Here is a 21799-nt window from a genome sequence, read left to right on the forward strand (position 1 = left end):
TCAGAGTCTGACATATCATCTATAAAGCTAAGTGCTTTATGGATGCAAAACCATTGGTCACTATGACTGGCCATATAATTAACTTCCTGTAAATATATATATATATATATTCACCAGTAATACATAGAACTCAACTCTGTCAGTCATGAATGACCATGGGTGCACTTAAGAGGGTCCCCTCTGGGGTACAAGTCTGGACAGAAAGTCACCTCACCAGCGAATGCACAACATAGGGTTGTTTTTATGGAAGACTAGCAGTCGCTCATGCATATCAGCCTCCTCTCTCCACACCACTGATGTTAACCAAGGGAAAGGCAAAGGCCGATACAGCTTGGCACTAGAGATGTCACAATTCATATCTACAGCTGAGTGAACTGGAGCAACATGAAGTAAAGTGTCTTGCTCAAGAAAACAACATGCAGCCGAGTTCGGGAATCAAACTCACAACTTTACGATCATAATCTCAACACACTAACCACTGAAAGTATTACAGTGTTACTGCACAAATTATAAGTGTGACCCACAATTGAGTTTCAATTATACCTTAATAATCTCAAAAATGCTGTACTGTTGTTTCAGTCCCATAGAGACACTCGATAATAAAACATCAGTGAGTGACAAAACTATTTATAAATAATTTTTTGATCATCACTTGTGCAAAAGAATAGAAAAAGAATTTTGTATGATTTTTATATTGGAGAAAAAAATGTCACATTGTGTGGGCAAGTAAAAGCGTTATAACAATAATGTATAATGCATAGAGGAGGAGAGGTGTTATAATGGTATTATATAACCTGTGGAGGAGTAGAGATGTTCCTACAATACTGTACAGTGTGCCAACGTTTTGTAACAATATTTAATATCGTGAACCATAGTAAATCTTGTAACAGTACTGTACAATATGTAGAGCCATAAAGATGTTGTAATAACATTCTAAAGCATGAAAAGTAGTAAACACTTCAAAATGTAACAATACTATAAAATATGTACAAGAGTAAATAAAAGTGTTCTAATATGTATAGTGTGAACAGAAGTAGAGATGTAAGGCGGCGAGCTGGCAGAAACGTTAGCACGCCGGGTGAAATGCTTAGCGGTATTTCGTCTGTCTTAACGTTCTGAGTTCAAATTCCGCTGAGGTCGACTTTGCCTTTCATCCTTTCGGGGTCGATAAATTAACTACCAGTTAGGCGCAGGAGTGGCTGTGTGGTAAGTAGCTTGCTAACCAACCACATGGTTCCGGGTTCAGTCCCACTGAGTGGCACCTTGGGCAAGTGTCTTCTGATATAGCCCCGGGCCGACCAATGCCTTGTGAGTGGATTTGGTAGACGGAAACTGAAAGAAGCCCGTCGTATATATGTATATATATATGTGTGTGTGCGTGTATGTTTGTGTGTCTGTGTTTGTCCCCCTAGCATTGCTTGACAACCGATGCTGGTGTGTTTACGTCCCCGTTACTTAGCGGTTCGGCAAAAGAGACCGATAGAATAAGTACTGGGCTTACAAAAGAATAAGTCCCGGGGTCGAGTTGCTCGATTAAAGGCGGTGCTCCAGCATGGCCGCAGTCAAATGACTGAAACAAGTAAAAGAGTAAAGAGTAAAGAGAGGGTTGAGGTAATCAACTTAATCTCTTTGTCTGTCCTTGTTTGTCCCCTCTATGTTTAGCCCCTTGTGGGTAATAAAGAAATAAGGAGTAGAGATGTTGTAACAATACTGTACAGTGTGCAGAGTGGTCAGTATTTTGACAGAACTGCACAGTGTTTAACAATGTTGTTAGGATATTGTACAATGTGTAGAGGAGCAGAAGCATGTGAAAACTATTGTACAATGTGTAGGAATAACAGAATTATGTTATATAAAGCAGTGCTCCACAACTGGTATGTGGTTGTTGTTGTTGTTGTTGTTAAGCAGCAAGACAGGTAAGGGTGATTAGGGGATGGTCTAGGGCTTAGGGGCGGGAGACCCAAGACCTTGGAAAAAAAAACAATTTTGGTCGTCTTGTTGTAGTCGAGGGCTCTTCGTCGACACCTGACACCACTGGGAGGTGGCCTTCGAAGTCACTGGAAATGGAGATCTCCAGGTCCAAATTCTTGAACGGCCAACTGGTATGCTGCAGCATACTGGTGTGCCACGAGACGATGCTAGGTGTGCCGCAGTGTAACTTGAATATAATTTTTTTTTTCCTAGTTTTAGTTCAAGTGTGCCACTGAATTTTGAAAAGAATATAAGTGTACTGCAAGTGGAAAATGGTTGCAAAGCACTGGTATAAAAGTTTGATGAGTAGGAACATTGTAACAATGTGTAGAGGTGTAGAAATGTTGTAACAAAACTGTATAGTGTGTACATGGCTTGTAACAAAAGTATTTAATGTGTTGATTTGTAATATTGGGTAACGTGCAAAGAAGAAGTAGGTAATGTAACAATATCGTACAGGGTATAGAGTGGTAGTTTGTAAGAATAGTAGACAGTGTGAAGAACAACAGTAGAAGAGTAATGACAATGAGGTGTGTAGAGAAGTAGAAGTTGTAACAGTGTACGGCATGTATAGGAATAGGCATTGTAGCATAGTGAACACCATGTAGTGGTATACAGAAACAAGGCGGCGAGCTGGCAGAAACGTTAGCACGCCGGGCGAAATGCGTAGCCGTATTTCGTCTGCCATTACGTTCTGAGTTCAAATTCCGTCGAGGTCGACTTTGCCTTTCATCCTTTTGAGGTCAATAAAATTAGTACCAGTTACGCGCTGGGGTCGATATAACCGACTTAATCCGTTTGTCTGTCCTTGTTTGTCCCCTCTGTGTTTAGCCCCTTGTGGGTAATAAAGAAACAGGTACACAGAAACAAAGGTGTAATGATACTGTATAGTTTGCAGAGGTGATGAAGTGTTGTGACAATACTGTACAGTGTGTAGAGAGCTACTGAGTTATAAAACCCATCATACTGCTTCAATAACATCATTTCATTAACATCAATGTAAATATAACACAACCACTTCCTAAATAGAACAGTTATTAAATTGATAATATCTATTTCAGGAGACATTATGATATTCCTAATAATAAAATCTATTTAAAAGTGAACATAATTTAGTACATTTAAATAGGGGGTTCTGCAATAGTACATTTTTCATGGCTGTTTGATCACTAAACCCAAAGTGTAAAGAAATTAATTGAGAATAAAGTATAATTTAATATCATACTCATCATCATCACTTTACATCCATTTTTCATTCTGACACAAAGGGATTGATTTAAATTCAACAAATTATTAAACCTATCTTTAATGTATTTTGAGAAAAGGGAAGGTGATGCTTTTGATGTCCATGCCGTATTGAAGACATTAATGATATAGAATATTGAAAGGTATTCTTCTGACAAGGTGCTAAATCATCTGCAGAAAATTTAATTGATATGAAAGAATAGGAGAACGAAATAGAAAAGATATAACATCTTTACATAGAAATTGCCAAAATGGTTGATGCCCTTTGTTATATTACACCATGTTAATTACAACACCTTATACTGTCATTCCAGCTTAATTAGTAAAGTAATTACTCTCTTTTACTTGTTTCAGTCATTTGACTGGGGCCATGCTGAATCACCGCCTTTAGTCGAGCAAATCGACCCCGGGACTTATTCTTTGTAAGCCCAGTACTTATTCTATCGGTCTCTCTTGCCGAACCGCTAAGTGACGGGGACGTAAACACACCAGCATCGGTTGTCAAGCAATGCTAGGGGGAAAAACACAGACACACAAACACACACACACATACATATAATCGAAGGAGAGGGGCTTTCTCCGTCCGGATTGCGGATCCGTGGAACAAGCTGCCAGACGAGATGGTGAAGATGTCAACGACCGCTTTGTTCAAAGTCTCCCTTGACCTCAAGTGGCCTGAACTCTTTACATGAACACCACCCTGTACATAACTCCATGTCCACCTACATGGCCTTGCTTTTTGCTTTTTGAGCCAAAAAAGTAACTAACTAACATATATATATATATATATACATACATACGACAGGCTTCTTTCAGTTTCCGTCAACCAAATCCACTCACAAGGCATTGGTTGGCCCGGGGCTATAGCAGAAGACACTTGCCCAAGATGCCATGCAATGGGACTGAACCCGGAACCATGTGGTTGGTTAGCAAGCTACTTACCACACAGCCACTCCTGATAACTTTACAAATAAGACATCATTACACAACCTGGTGTTTTCTTTTGTTTTCTATCAAAAACAAACTTCAATCAAGATGACAGATAGGAAACTACAGAAATACACACTCCCTACATTAAATGACATGGCAGAAAATCTTTTTAAGAAAATGCTAGAATGTCTAGTTGTAATGTTTTATATCTACAAAACATTAGATTAATAGAAAACAAAAACAAAGTGCAATTAGCAATGCATCATCAGTGCAAACTAATTACTTTCTCATATTATTTCTAAACTGTAAAAGTATAATTTAGGTCAATGTCAATATGTATAGCTGCAAGAAATGATAGGGGAAAGCTGGTGTCAGCTATTGGTAACAGGTGGACTTTACTTTCTAAAGATAACTTCAGTTTGATACATAACTATCATTCAGATATGTTTTCAAACAAAGTGTTATTGAATATACATTTCAATAGTAAGAAACTCTCAAGAGAACTGCACAGCAGAGGGTCTTCAGAGAACACACTGCCCTCAAGCAAGTGTTTTAACTGTTAACTTCCTACAGTCTAAGGGAGCTGGGCTGCACCCATGTCATGATTCCTGGGCACTCTTCTACTGACACTTCTTAGCTGCTTGGATATCAGAGACTCATGCATTTAAACTGCTTGGTTTCATCCAGCAGGAGCTCCTCTTTGTTGACTCGGCTTTCAAACGTATATAAAAAAAAATGGCTTTAACAAATACCCGACATATCTCTTTACTCTTTTACACATTTACTTGTTTCAGTCATTTGACTGCGGCCATGCTGGAGCACCACCTTTAGTCGAGGAAATCGACGCCCAGGACTTATTCTTTGTAAGTCTAGTACTTATTTTGCCGAACCGCTAAGTTACGGGGACGTAAACACACCAGCATCGGTTATCAAGCGATGTTGGGGGACAAACACAGACACACAAACATATACACACACACTTATATATATATACATATATACGACAGGCTTCTTTCAGTTTCCGTCTACCAAATCCACTCACAAGGCATTGGTCGGCCCGGGGCTATAGCAGAAGACACTTGCCCAAGATGCCACGCAGTGGGACTGAACCCGGAACCATGTGGTTGGTTAGCAAGCTACTTACCACACAGCCACTCCTGTGCCTTTTTTTTAATGTATTTTTTTTTTAGAAACAAAATACAACAAACTAATGACTTTTTAATTCCTATATTAACAAGATGTCATTACAAAAAGACACAATTTTCTGAATAACAATAAATCATCAACAACTTGCCATGTGGTTCAGAAATTTGCTAGGCAACCACATACTTCAGAATTCAGTCTCACTGCACAGCACTTTGGACAAGCATGTTCTACTGCACCTCCCTGGTAGAATGTGGCAGACAGGAACTGGGCAAAAGCTCATTGTGTGTGAGTGTACACACACATACATACACACCTTCTGCATAGTTTATATATATATATATATTGTTTATGAGCAGCTTTTGATTTTTTCTTCCCAAAGGGTCTTTTGGCTCAATATTTACACATTATTATTTATAGCTTAATCTATTTTGAGTTTCACCATTAAATAAAAATGCAATAGTTTATCAAATATATATACACACACGCACACATAAACCAAACATATACTGATACAAATACACACAAACATGCACACACTTCCATGTGTATATGTATCTTTTGCTGATATACATTGGCAATCAATATAAACATCAGCAAGTCCCTTGAGATAATAGTTCTGTATCACATTAGACTCCCTTGTCACTGTCCAACAGAAATGCTGTGAATCAGTGATTGGCCAAGGACCAACAGCACAATCATTCACAAATTGTGATAAATAAATGGTAATAAATCAATATTTTTGACAAACACAATTCCCTCCTGTCATGTCATAGAATGTCGATAGTTTATTTGTTCTTCAGTCACTGTTCCTTGAAATTCATTTGAGGTCAATTAAAACTCATCTAAGATAATTCTGAGTTAAAGAAACAAAAGAAATGCTCATTCAAAGGGGAAAAAATTACATTTATAGGATATTACCTTTTGATATATGAATGATTGCAGAGATAAAGAGATAAGACAAATAATTGTCTTTATTAACAGATATCTATGAAGAAAAATAAAGGCAATTACATTGCACTATCAATCAAGTTCGATAATATTAATTTAGGGAGACAGAATATAGTGGAATATTTCATCAGTTGTATATATTAAGAGTATACACTCTAATATAAATACGAAAGTAAGTTGTTAATAATAAACAAAATATATTAGATCATGACTCGCTCTCGTATTATTCACAGAGACGGCTTTTGCTATATCATATTTTATACCTCCAAGGTAAAACACCAAAATGTGCACAAGAAAAATAATTAAATATTTTGTGAGTTGTTATCATCACCATCACTACCATATGCACAAGAAACTACTACAATACCATTCACCATCTTGAAATTAATCTAATATTTCAGCTTTACAATTCAAGAAGTTATGAAGTTCTTCAAGAGTTTTAACCTCATTCACATATAGTTTATTTCAAGAAAGATTTCTGCCAAGGTTTTCAAAATAACTACCAAATAGAAAATGACATGTTAAAACAAACTGTATCACTGTGCATATGTGATGCAAGTTAAGAGAAATGCTTGAAAAAAAGCAAAACTGAGAATACTCCTGGCAGAGAAAAACTAAGGAATGTCTAGAAAGAAGTGGTGAGGATGGTTCCGGGTTCAGTCCCACTGTATGGCACCTTGGGCAAGTGTCTTCTGCTATAGCCTCGGGCTGACCAAAGCCTTGTGAGTGGATTTGGTAGACAGAAACTGAAAGAAGCCTGTCGTATATATGTATATATATATATGTGTGTGTGTGTGTGTGTGTGTGTGTGTGTGTGTGTATGTATGTACGTGTGTGTATATGTGTGTGTGTCTGTGTTTGTCCCCCCAACATCACTTGACAACCGACGCTGGTGTGTTTACATCCCCGTAACTTAGTGGTTCAGCAAAAGAGACCGATAGAATAAGTCCTAGGCTTACAAAGAATAAGTCCTGGGGTTGATTTGCTCAACTAAAGGCAGTGCTCCAGCATGGTCGCAGTCAAATGACTGAAAGAAGTAAAAGAGTAAAGAGTATATGGCTGATATTATCATCATAAAACTTTGTATAGTAATAAATATTAAATTTCTCACACTTCTAAAAGTTTGAGACTGTCGTGTTAAGGTAGGTATATACACCTCTGGCTTGCAAGTTCAAACCCTACTGTTGTCTCTTTTAATTTTTATACTTTCAAGATCAATTTGACATTATTACACTCCAATACAGTCGAACATCAGCAGTGTTACACTAACAAACAATATCAACAGTGTCTCACAGTTGCACTACACTGGAACCTTGATATATTTATATGTAGTTTTCAAAGAAAAAATAAATGATGGCTAAAATTTAAGAATTTATTTTGAACTGAAAATATTGTCAGAAGGAAATTAAGTAGGGATTCTATTAATTTAACAATCGCTTTTAACATGAGAATAATAAGGAGGTGAGAAAATGCCTGTCTTTAAATTCCCCCATCCCTAATCAATCAAATCACAAACTTTCATTGCTGCATATTGATAATGAAGTTCTCTTGACTATTAGTCTGTGAAATAGAGAGAATCCTTCCCTCCCTACAAATGATTACTAAGGCATTGTCACCTTAACCTATACTTACTTTAATACTCATGACATCCAATATTCTTCTCACACCTTCAATACATAGACAAAGAAAGATCTAAATAATATTTGAGGATTATTTTATGTCAGTTAACGGAGGGGGCCCGTGACCTTCACAGTAGGCTGCTGAGACTGATGCAATGTAGAGTAGAAGGGGAACTAGGTGTCTGGTTCAAATGTTTGAATAAGAAGGAACTTTTTTTTTAAGGCATCCAAGGACCAGATAGTGTAGATGAGCCAAGAGGTGTATTAAGCCTGTTAGTGCGACATGTCTCACCTAAACTGAGTAAATAAGAATAGATATTTATTTTAGCCAAATGGTGGTTGAAACTGTCCCTGAACAACTTTCTCTTATTCATATTTATCTTTCTTCATCAATTATACTATACTGAAGACAAAGGGTTATAATGATGATGTTTAGTCCAAGATCTACTCTTATCTATGACCATAGATGTTCTGGCCACGACCAATCTGGGGGGTTTTTTGTGTAGGTCAAGATGTCTCCATCTTCCTTTGACCCTTTTGATATAAACTTAAAACGATGCAAAAATTAAAACCTTCCTTCAAAATTTCGTATTAATTTCTGTTCCAAATACCAACTTAATATTTTCAAAATAAATTGAAACATAGGTAATGTATTAAATAGAGTGGGATTTCAGGGAATTTGGCTATTATTTCTAACAGATTGAGCAACCACATGAGACTCCCTTGATGATGTTGGTTGTAATTGTGAGGACTACCATCGCTAGAGTATTAAGCTAAATTGAATATCTGATTATTACTAGAATAAAATAAGATGTGGAGTCACATTTTATCAGATGAGTTCTTAATAAAATTACAATTTTTTTCAATTAAACTTGGAAGATGTAAAATATTTCATGATATCCACATTGATAAATTATGACCTCTGACCGTCACCAAGAGTCTTATTCCTGGATGTATATGCATAGTATCAAACCAGATTCAAACTAAAATCCTTTTTCTTTCTAAACTAAGGGGAATAATGCACACTGCTACTAGGCCTTGGTGAGATGGATAAGAAAGTCAACCTGTACAGTGTGAATATGAGAAACACTAATTACACTTCAACTATTATCTCATAGACAAGCTGTCTCCTCACAGTCTTTTCTACTGAAACAACAATGACTTCTTATCAAAGCTAGTTGGTTTTATACCACCTGCACTCAAATTCATCCTTGACTCTCCTTTTCACAAAACCAATACTGTGTCTTACCTGCCTCACACCTCCAGGCATCTGCTATAATGACCTGTCCCCAATCCTTCCTCCCCAAGGCATCAATTAACTAGGATTCCATTTACTATTTTTTACTATTTACTATTTTATTTGTTTCAGTCATTTGACTGTGGCCATGCTGGAGCACTGCCTATAGTCAAGCAAATCGACCCCAGGACTTATTCTTTGTAAGCCTAGTACTTATTGTATTGGTCGCTTTTGCCGAACCGTTAAGTTACGTTGATGTAAACACACCATCATTGGTTGTCAAGCGATGTTGGGGGGGACGACAAACGCAGACACACAAACAAACACACACATACATATATATATATATACATATATACGATGGGCTTCTTTCAGTTTCCGTCAACCAAATCCACTCACAAGGCTTTGGTCGACCCAAGGTTATAGTAGAAGAGACTTGCCCAAGGTGTCACGCAGTGGGACTGAACCCGGAACCATGTGGTTCGTAAACAAGCTACTTACCACACAGCCACTCCTACGCCTGTTGATGACACTATAGCAAAAGTCTTGCTAATTAAGCATGTTTTTTTTACCTATACATGTTGACTGTCTGATGTTCAAGATGAACATCAGCTGTATCAGTCTCAACCAACCCTTTCTTCCTGACTAAACCGTAAAAAAAATGTTGGGCTCTGTAATTTAAGAAGATCAACCATTTAGCATTCCGGTTACTCTATCAAATGTAATGTTTATTTATTCTTACTGTTTTGAATTAAACATGCATTATCTTGTAGCTTCAAGACTTTGATGATGTAATTATTTATTTTTAGAAATGACATTGTAGGGTAAGTGTCAGAGGCTGGATCTAGTAAGTTTGAGCGTAAAACATACAGAATATGTAAACCGGATATAGTTTGTTTAAATGCTACTTCAAAATAATAATACCCAGATGTATAAACTTATGAAATATTAATGTATACAGCTTTGTTACAGGTGTATCAACATAAAATGGGCTTCCACCAGTAAAATACCTTCTTTCAAATATGTAAATATCCAGCTTTACAAAACTATCAAACCCATAATGTAATAGAAAGAGGAAATAAGAATGCATTCATTGACTGCAGATTTTCCATATCTAACAAATTCTTTAATAGTATTGGCTCTATTTAGGCAAAAATAAAATTGTCACTGATGTAATCTATATTTGTCACCAAAGCTCTTTAAATTAGATTTTTACTACCAAGTAAAAAAGTTAAGAAGATATTTCAAGCTAAATTGACAACTCAATCTAGTAAGGTCATCTTCACAAAACAATATATATATTTTTATCTGTTTTTTACCTATCAACTTAGAACATACCAGATAGTCCAATGAGGAAACCTCTATGTGGTTGACAGACATGCTAGAAGTAGCAGACAAATCTTTAAAATCATCACACCATTTTAGTTATTATTTAAAAAAGGACATCACAGGTATGGCTCACTTTGCAACCACATGGTTCTGAGTTCAGTCCCACTGCACAGCACCTTAAGCATACATCTTCCACTTATAGCCTTGAGCTAGCCAATGCCTTGTGAGTGAATTTGGTAAGATGGAAACTGAAAGAAGCCTTTCATATGTGTGTGTGTATGTGAGTGTGTGTTTGTATACACTGCTGCTTGACAACTGGTAGTTTTGTTTACATCTCTAAATCTTAGTGGCTCAGCAAAAGTGATCAATAGAATAAGTATCATCATCATCATCATCATCATCGTTTAACGTCCGTTCTCCATGCTAGCATGGGTTGGACGGTTCGACTGGGGATCTGGGAAGCCAGAAGGCTGCACCAGGCTCCGGTCTTATCTGGCAATGTTTCTACAGCTGGATGCCCTTCCTAACGCCAACCACTCCGTGAGTGTAGTGGGTGCTTTTTACGTGCCACCTGCACTGGTGCCAGGCGAGGCTGGCATCGGCCACGGTCGGATTGGTGCATTTTACGTGCCACCTGCACGGAAGCCAGTCGAGGTGGCACTGGCTTCGGCCACGATTCGGATGGTGCTTTTATCAGATTTAAAAATTAGTACTGCTGCTGAGATTTTCAATTAAAACCATTTATGGTGATGCCCCAGCATGGCCACAGTCCAATGACTAAAACAGATGTATCTATTGTCTTAGATACCTGGAGATAAACAACAACATATCAGAACTGACAACAGTTATCTGAAAACAAATAAAACAATGTAATTCAAGATACTCTATACTTGAAAAAGGATTAGATGGTCAAGGCCGGAGTGTTTTTGATATGTCTACACATGCAGGAGAGTTACCTGGCGTGCTAACATTTCTGGCAGCTCACCAATAATAAAAATTGTTTATAAATTCAATTCAAAGTTAGTAATTCTGGGGTAAGGGTACAGTCAATTACATCAACTCCAGTACAGAGATCAAATTCACAGTTTTGAGGGGAGGGGGTAAGTTAATTACATTGATTCCATACCTCAATAGGTACATATTTTATTGACTCTGAAAGGACAAATAGACAAAGTTGACCTCAGAATGACCAGAAGAAATACTGCTAAGTATTTTCTCTGATATGCTAATGCTTCTGCCAGCTTGCTGCTGCTACTACTACTACTACTACTACTACTACAACAACAATCCTTTCTACTATTGGCACAAGGCCTGAAATTTTGGGAAAGGGGGGAGTCAATTACACCCATCCCAGTGCTCAACTTGTATTTATTTTATTGACCCCAAGACGATGAAAGATAAAGTCAACCTCAGTGGGATTTGAACTCAGGACATAAAGCTGAAAGAAATGCTGCTAAGCATACTGTCCAGCACAGTAACAATACTGCCAGCTTGCCATCTTAATAACAATACCAACAACAACACCAGTACTGGTATCAAATTTCTAACATCAGCACAAAGCCACAAATTTGGCGGAAAGATACAGTCAGTCATGTGAACCTCAGTACTTAACTGGTTGTTATTTAATTGAATGCCAAAAAGTCGAATGCATCGTTGACTCAGACAGGATATAAATTCAGAGTGTACAGAGATATAACTAGATCTAGCAAGGAATTTAATCACTCGATCAATTCTAACATCCATTTCCCATCTTCTAAAGATTTCTTACATTGGCACAAGGCCACAATTCTTTTGTGAATATAGTGATTTATATGAACACTCAGTACTTGACTGGAACTCCATACTGTCAAACCTACAGAAATGAAAGGAAAAATCGATCACAGCAGAATTTCTGTCCAAAATGGAAAAATGTAACTAAATACAGTAAAGTATTAAGCCAATCCACTAGCAAAAACCAAAATCAAGCATCTAAAATATCTGTAAACCATTGTTTGCAGATGACTGTAGATTGCTTGTTCCAGATGAGTCCAGTATATGTGTACTGATCAATTCTCAAAAGACCAGGACAAATTTAAATTGTAAGGTGATTAGGTAGAAACATCTGGCTATGTGCAAGAATCCCTTCACTGCCACCAAGTGATTGCACATTCCCTTTCAGATGAAGAAAGAGGTATCAAGCATCAACCCTCCCACTATGAGTGACCCTTCTCTTCTATCAGATAAAAACCTCAGGGCTGCAACTGTTAATGTTGATTCAATGAAAAGTAGTTCTTGTGAGATCGTGGGGTTGCCAGAGTTGGTACAAATGAATGTGTGCATCAGTATAATTTTTCTAGGTAGGTAACAACACTGGTTTGGGTGGAATAGGCAATCTGAAAGATGTAAACATAAAATAACTGAAGTAATGAGAAAATCTGATGATAATTAAGCTTAGATTAGGATTTGGCAAAGAAACAGCAACTGTTATTTCTGCTTATCCTCACAATTGGAACTAAATGATGAGCAAAAGAGTTGCTTCTACAATGCTCTCCAGCGAACTTCTTCAAATAAACTGTAACAATACCATATGGCTTATGACATCAATGGGCATTCTAGGTAGCATGATGGCTAAATGGTTCTAGAAATGAGGAGAGATCAGGCTTTTGGAGTTCTGTTATGAAAATCTGAAATACAAATTTCATGAAACCAATCAACCTGTTTGATCACCTTCCAATTAGGCAATCATGCAAACTAAACAGATTTCATTCTCATCGGTAAATTAGATAGGCCAATGGTTGTAAATACTTATTTCTTTCAGGGTGAAGTATGTACCACTTAACACAGACCACTGATTTAATGGTTTTAGAATAAGAGTTAGACAGAATGATACAAAAGACAGACTGAAGAAGAAAGGTGTGAAACTAAAATACCATTTGGCTAAATATATATTCAGAATGATTTTAGATGATGTCTGACAAAAAGGAGGAGACAGAGATCTTTAACTTAGAGAACAACTGGTAGTTATGAGATAACCTGCTGAAAGCTACAGGTTGGATCTGTGAGTGAAGCAAAGTAACAGCTAGACAAAAAGGAATATGAAGGTAGAATACTACTGTGAAGGCTGGCTTTGGGTTCAGTGAGAAATTTAGAGTGTAAGCAGGTGTCAACCAAGTCTCTGCTCTAAGGCCCCTCCTCAAGGCCATAGATGTTAAGACCAGTTGCCTATCAAAATTTCGATATGATGATGACCTAATTCTTAAAGCAGAGACTGTGGAAAAGATAGAGAAAATCCAGACATGGAAATGAAACCTAGAATCAAGAATCTTCACAGTAAACTCAGCAAAGTCTATGTATTCAGCAAGCTGGAAAGAAGATGGGACCTCTGATACCAACAGAAAAATGATCGCAGGAGTGGATGTGTGGTAAGTAGCTTGCTAACCAACCACATGGTTCCAGGTTCAGTCCCACTGCATGGCATCTTGGGCAAGTGTCTTCTGCTATAGCCCCGGGCCGACCAATGCCTTGTGAGTGGATTTGGTAGACGGAAACTGAAAGAAGCCTGTCGTATATATGTATATCTATATATATGTGTGTGTGTGTCTGTGTTTGTTCCCCTAGCATTGCTTGACAACCGATGCTGGTGTGTTTACGTCCCCGTCACTTAGTGGTTCGGCAAAAAGAGACCAATAGAATAAGTACTGGGCTTACAAAAAGAATAAGTCCCGGTGTCGAGTTGCTCGACTAAAGGCGGTGCTCCAGCATGGCCGCAGTCAAATGACTGAAACAAGTAAAAGAGTAAAAGAGTATACTCAATATTCAGAAAAAGAGTAGATAGTTTTTCTGTATGACGTACCTAATGTGAACAATGGGTTGTGTATGAGGTAAAATAGAATCAAAGGCAAGCTAGAGTGGACAAATAATTTACCAGTGGTACATGTACAGGAGTATTTAGTCCCTAAGCCAAGCAGTAAAATAAATTCCTTGCAATGCTTAGAAGACTCTGCAAAAGTAGTTGATAATTTCTGTCACCTAGGTGACATAATTAGCAGTAAAGGAGTGTGTTCTAAAGTCATAGTAACTAAAATAAGATTAGAGTTGGAAAAGTTCAGAAAACTATTATCTTTGCTGATAACAAAAGGATTCTTATACTAAACAAAGGGTTTGTTGTAAATGCTTGTATGTGACCTGCAATGCTTCATGATAGTAAGGTGTGGGTACAGAATGCAAAGAATGCGCAGAGGCTGGAAAACATTCATCCACACTGTGCTTCATAAACCCTTGACATTATTGTTCCCATCTCCATTATTCCCACCCTAACACCATTTCCTTTGTTATTCTCTCATTTACCATTTTTTTCACAACAAATCTCTTCCAGCTATCATGGAGGCTCTCTTTTTGCTTTGCAAGCAACAGTGCTGGTGCCACAAAAGGCATGATTAAAAAGTTCGCTTTGCAACCATGTGGGTTTTGGTCCAGTCCCACTGCACTGCAATTTGAGCAGGAGTGTCCAACTATAGTTTTGAGTTGATCAAGAGCTTGAGTGAAATTTGGTAGACAGAAACAGTATGGAAGCCAACCACGTGTGTGTGTGTGTGTGTGAGGGTGACGATGTATGGGCTAGTGGTGAGGGTGTTATACTTGCAATTGCAAGATCACAGTTTCAGTTTCTGGACCAGGTGGTTCATTGTGTTCTTGAGCAAAACACTTCATCTCATGTTGCTCTGTGATCACTTCGACACCTGACATGTGGTACACTGTGCACCTGTTCAGGCAACATTGATTTGATGGAGAGAGTTAGCAAATGTGCGGCATATAGATTGGATCACTAGAAACAAATCATTTGAGCAGGTTGTTCAGCAAGAAATTACAGAACCATCTTATAAAGTATACCCCTTTCTTGGACTATGAGAGACTACCATCATAACTGTGTGTGTGCGTGTGTGAGAGGGAGAGTGTGTGTGTGTGGACATGTATGTCTTTATATTCATGCCACTTAAAATATCAGTGACGTTGTCCATGTACCACAACACAGCATTTCCACAAATACACACAGATGAAATAGGTTCCAAACTAAAAGAATAATTATTGAGGTTGATATTCTCCACTAACCTCTTGGAGGTGGTGCCCCAGCATGGTAGCAATCCAAATAAATGGTAAAAGGCTAAATGACTCAAGATATATAAACATCATATTCAATCATACTTAGGCGCAGGAGTGGTTGTGTGGTAAGTAGCTTGCTAACCAACCACATGGTTCCGGGTTCAGTCCCACTGCGTGGCATCTTGGACAAGTGTCTTCTGCTATAGCCCCGGGCCGACCAATGCCTTGTGAGTGGATTTGGTAGACGGAAACTGAAAGAAGCCTATCGTATATATGTATATCTATATATGTGTGTGTGTGTGTTTGTGTGTCTGTGTTTGTCCTCCTAGCATTGCTTGACAACCGATGCTGGTGTGTTTATGTCCCCGTCACTTAGCGGTTCGGCAAACGAATAAGTCCCGGGGTCGATTTGCTCGACTAAAGGCGGTGCTCCAGCATGGCCACAGTCAAACGACTGAAACAAGTAAAAGAGTAATCAAATTTAAAGATATTTAAAAGTATGCTTCACATGACTCCATCTTCAGTTACACCCTGATTCATGCTTAGCTTTTACGTATGTATTTGTATTTACACATACACACACACACAATACACAACATACATAGATATACACACACATACATATATACGCAAGAGAAAATTTTAGCAATATTTTCCTTTCTTATATTGAAGTAACCATTTTATATATAATTCAAAAACATTTCAAATAAATGCAGCGAGACTGAGAAATGAGAATAACAAAATGAATGCAGTAATATCACGAACTTTGCTATGTTTTGGTATTCTTCCTGTTCCACCCCTCTCTTTGTGTCTATATCTCCATTCTATTCAATATCAGCCTCTTTCTCTCGCTTTTATCTTTCTCACTTCATCTCTTACTTTCTCTAATCAAGTTATTTCGCATAGTGATACACAGAAAATAGGTAAGAATGTACTTTTGTAATAATTTATGCACCAATAATACATATATACAGAATATGTAATAAAATACATACAAATATAGAATACACGTACATACATATACATACATGCGCACACACACACATATATATATATATACTTCTTTACTACCCACAAGGGGCTAAACACAGAGGGAACAAACAAGGACAGTCAAACGGATTAAGTCGATTATATCGACCCCGGTGCGTAACTGGTACTTAATTTATCGACCACGAAAGGATGAAAGGCAAAGTCGACCTCGGCAGAATTTGAACTCGGAACGTAGCGGCAGACGAAATACGGCTACGCATTTCGCCCGGCATGCTAACTCTGCCAGCTCGCCGCCTTAACACATATATATACACACACATATATATATATATATATGTACAAAAATATATGTAATATATGCATAGGTGCAGGCACAGTTGTGTAGTAAAAAGCTTGCTTCTCAACTACATAGTTCCGGTTTCAGTCCCACTGTCTGCCACCTTGAGCAAGTGCCTTCTACTATAGCCTCTGGTCAACCAAAGCCCTGTGAGTGGATTTAGTAGATGGGAACTGACAGAACCTGACATATATATGTATATATATATATAAATATACTTATATGTATATCTATATCTATGTGTGTCTATCTTTGTATCTGTTTGTTCCCCCCACCACCACCGCTTGACAACCAGTGTTGGTGTATTTATGTCCCCGTAACTTAGCAGTTCAGCACAGAGACTGCTAAAGTAAGTACTAGGCTTTAAAAAAAAATGTCTGAGGTCGATTTGGTCAACTAAAAACCCTTCAAGGCAGTGCTCCGGCATGGCCACAGTCAAATGACTGAAACAAGTAAAAGAATATATATAATATATACATGCATAATGTGTGTGCGTGTGTCATCTTTTTTTTGTTTTAGTCATTAGAATGTGGCCATACTGGGGCACTGCCTCAAAGGACTTGGGTAAATCAATCCCAGTACAACTCTTTTAAACCTAGTACTTATACTATCAATCTCTTTTGCTGAACTTCTAAGTGACAAAGACATATACATCATCAACAAAATCATTTCACAGAAAGCAGGAAATGAAGGGTATTGCTTCTATATAACACTTGTTCACAATTATCACAGAATGTCAAGGCAAAGGGACAGTAAAACACTCCCTCACAAACACACACACACACATGACAAGCTTCTTTCAGTTTCTATTTACCAAATCCACTCAGATGTGTTCGGTGACCAATGCTATAGAAGTATACACCTACTCAAAGTGCTATGCAATGGAACTGAACTTGGAACCATGTTGTTAGGAAGCAAACATCTTATTCAAAAGCCTCACCTGCATCACACACATATATACAGGTGGCACGTAAAAAGCACCCACTACACTCACGGAGTGGCTGTCGTTAGGAAGGGCATCCAGCTGTAGAAACATTGCCAGATAAGACTGGAGCCTGGTGCAGCCTCCTGGCTTCCCAGACCCCGGTCGAACAGTCCAACCCATGCTAGCATAGAGAACGGACGTTAAACGATGATGATGATGATACACATATAGATATAAATCTATCTATCTATATATATATATATATATATATATATATATATATACACACACACATACATACATATTTATGTATATCTATATATCATCAAGCAGTATATTATTGGTTATGCTATGTAACTGGTTAGAATGTTACCATCTGTTTCATGCGGACTATTGGACTTAGGTACTTTTAATGACTCTTCAAACATACTGGCCAGATTAATGGACAACTATCGGATAATTTACATTCTCCCTTTGTTGCAGAGTGCATTACAATAGGGCATCACGTGGTTTGCGTTTCATAGCTGCTTCTCTACCAGTGCACTTACACACATAAAAGTATTATTGCTCTATTAGTCATACTAAGAGTGCTTTTTTCTTTCTGGCTTATGGATAATTAACTGATAATTTATGCACACACACACACATATATATGTACATATATATAACGAAATATATATATATATATATATATATATACTTATGTCTGTGTGTGTGTGTATGTATATATATATATATATATATATATACACGTGTGTGTGTGTGTGTGTGTATATATATATATATATATTTATATACATATGTCTGTGTGTGTGTGTGTGTATGTATATATCATCATCATCATCATTTAACGTCTATTGTCCATCCTGGCATGGATTGGACAGTTTGACCGGGCTGGCACGCTGCACCAGACTCCAGTCTGATTTGGCATGGTTTTCTACAATTGGACGCCTTTCCTAATGACAACCACTCTGAGAGTGTAATGGGTGCTTTTAATGCCACCGTCACAGGTGCCATTTGTGTGACACAGGGGTATGTTTACGTGACACCGGTATCTACCACAACTGCTATTTTGCTCAGCTTGGTGGGTCCTCTCAAGCACGACATAATGTCAAAGGACTCGCTCTTTGGCTCCAAGAGGCCCACACACATACACTTTTATGATGTCAACAATATAAAAGTATAACAGCTGAAATTCTTTTTTTTTTTTAGTGTACTTTCTGTTTTCGACTATGGACAACTGTCCAACATATATACATATATATATACACACACAAACATATACATATATACATACGTATGAATATTATATATTCTTTTATTCTTTTACTTGTTTCAGTCATTTGACTGCAGCCATGCTGGAGCACTGCCTTTAGTCAAGCAAATCAACCCAGGACTTATTCTTTGTAAGCCTAGTACTTGTTCTATCGGTCTCTTTTGCTGAACTGCTAAGTTACGGGGATGTAACCGCACCAACATTGGTTGTCAAGCAATGTTGGGGGAACAAACACAGACACACAAACATATACACACACATACATACATATATATACATGACAAGCGTCTTTCAGTTTCCATCTACCAAATCCACTCACAAGGCCCGAGGCTATAGTAGAAGACACTTGCTCAAGGTGTCATGCAGTGGGATTGAACCCGGAACCATGTGGTATGTAAGTAAGCTACTTACCACACAGCCTACACACATGCACACACACACACGTTTGTGAGTTTTGTCCATTTATTTTTAGATTCATTTTTCCATGCTAGCATGGGTTAGATGAATATATTATTGCAGCATTGTCTTATAGCCAAATACCCTTACTGATGTGGTCCCTATTTGGAACCATTGATATTAAACTGATTTTTAGAACATGGTGAAGAGGTAGGGGCTTGCTCCGCCTTTGTCACGGGTTGGCCTCGTATAGCAGTACTTCCAGGATTCAGCCCATCTCCCACCCGGGAGATAATAACAAAAGAAAAAAAAACCTTATCTATTTTTCAAGTACAAGATCTCTTTTACTCAAAAAAGGTTTTGAAGGCAACATGCTAGTAGATGCTTTGTTGAAATGGGAAACAGCATCACAGGCAATTTTCAAAGCAGCACAAGCACAAACAAATGCACTGTCACACACACAATTTTACTCATTCAAAATTTAGATTAAACCTTCCCACTCCCCAGGCGCAGGAGTGTAACCAACCACATGGTTGCTAACCAGCCACATGGTTCCGGGTTCAGTCCCACTGCGTGGCATCTTGGGCAAGTGTCTTCTACTATAGCCCCGGGCCGACCAATGCCTTGTGAGTGGATTTAGTAGACGGAAACTGAAAGAAGCCTGTCGTATATATGTATATATATATATATATGTATGTGTGTATGTTTGTGTGTCTGTGTTTGTCCCCCTAGCATTGCTTGACAATCGATGCTGGTGTGTTTACGTCCCCGTCACTTAGCGGTTCGGCAAAAGAGACCGATAGAATAAGTACTGGGCTTACAAAAGAATAAGTCCCGGGGTCGATTTGCTCGACTAAAGGCAGTGCTCCAGCATGGCCGCAGTCAAATGACTGAAACAAGTAAAAGAGTAAAGAGAGAGAGTATTTGTTAAAAAATGTTTTCACACACCAACATAATTTTTTTATACACTTGCACCTCAACCCCATCCAACAACACCTTCCATGTTGCTTTTGCGGTCCCATTTGCTTCACCGTTATCTTTATTCCCTCAAACTTGCACCCACTCTCATGTCCTTATGTAAATGTTTTCATGTTACCATCCAATGATAACACAAATCAACAACATTCCACAACAATGTACTGCCCACTATACAAATACATACACCACACTATCATAAACCAATGCCCTCTTCCAAATATAGATAAACCCTTATGCTTAATCCACACAACTGCACCATCCTCCTTTCTTAAATATTCTTGCCATACAAGCCCTCGTCCTTTCTTATTTGCCTTTTTTTTTTTTTCTCACTTCTGTGATGCCTTTTTTCTGATGAAGGACTAAATTCTGAAGCATTATCAAGCCTTCTATTTTCATTAAAGTGTTAAGCTAATATCTTACTTTGTTGCTGCTGTGTTGACCTCTTTTTTTTTTTTTTGTTAATTGTATTTTACACAAACACACATTTGACTATGGCCATGCTGGAGCACCACCTTTAGTCAAACAAATCAACCGCAGGACTTATTCTTTGTAAGCCTAGTATTTATTATATCGGTCTCTATAGCCGAACCATTAAGTTATGGTGTGTGTGTGTGTATATATATATATATATATATATATTCTTTTATTCTTTTACTTGTTTCAGTCACTTGACTACAGCCATGCTGGAGCACCACCTTGAAGGGTTTTAGTCAAAGAAATCGACCCCAGAACTTATTCTTTGTAAGCATAGTACTCTATTCTATCAGTCACTTTTGCTGAACTGCTAATTTACAGGGACATAAACACACAAACATCAGCTGTCAAGCAATGGTGGGAGACAAAGACACAGATACATAAATATATACATACATACATATATATATATACAGATACACATACAACAGGCTTCTTTCAGTTTCTGTCTACAAAATTCACTCACATGCTTTGGTCAGCTTGAGGATGTAAGAAGACACTTGACCAAGGTGTCACGCAGTAGGACTGAACCCAAAACCATGTGGCTGAGAAGCCAGCTTCTTACCACACAGCCTTTAGACTGTGGGCATGCTGGGGCACTACCCGGAATGATTTTAGTTGAAGGAATTGATTCCAGTACTTATTCTATCAGTCTCTTTGGCCAAACTGCTAAGTTACAGGGACATAAACACACCAACACCAGTTGTCGAATGGTGGTAGGGGAGGGACAAACAGATACAAAGATGCACATACACACACACTCATATATACATACATACATACATACATACATACATACATACATACATACATACATACATACATACATACATACATATATATATATATAGAGAGAGAGAGAGAGAGAGTTCAAATTTACAGAAAACAAAAGAAGACAGGTGAAGGAACAACAAGAAGG

At 37.9% G+C, this 21799-nt stretch overlaps 1 protein-coding gene and 1 non-coding gene across 8 annotated transcripts in view; one reads left to right on the forward strand and one right to left on the reverse strand.

The window, feature by feature from the left end:
- The window catches only part of LOC115210949 (AP-1 complex-associated regulatory protein-like), a 295023-nt gene that overhangs the window by 266397 nt on the left and 6827 nt on the right, over window positions 1–21799 (reverse strand). The window lies entirely within an intron of this gene.
- Window positions 19509–19710, forward strand: LOC115211301. Its single transcript, XR_003881575.1, has one exon. It is a non-coding gene; the product is annotated as a U2 spliceosomal RNA (small nuclear RNA).

Source organism: Octopus sinensis, linkage group LG4 (assembly GCF_006345805.1).
Source record: "Octopus sinensis linkage group LG4, ASM634580v1, whole genome shotgun sequence".
In the NCBI taxonomy this organism is placed as follows: domain Eukaryota; kingdom Metazoa; phylum Mollusca; class Cephalopoda; order Octopoda; family Octopodidae; genus Octopus; species Octopus sinensis.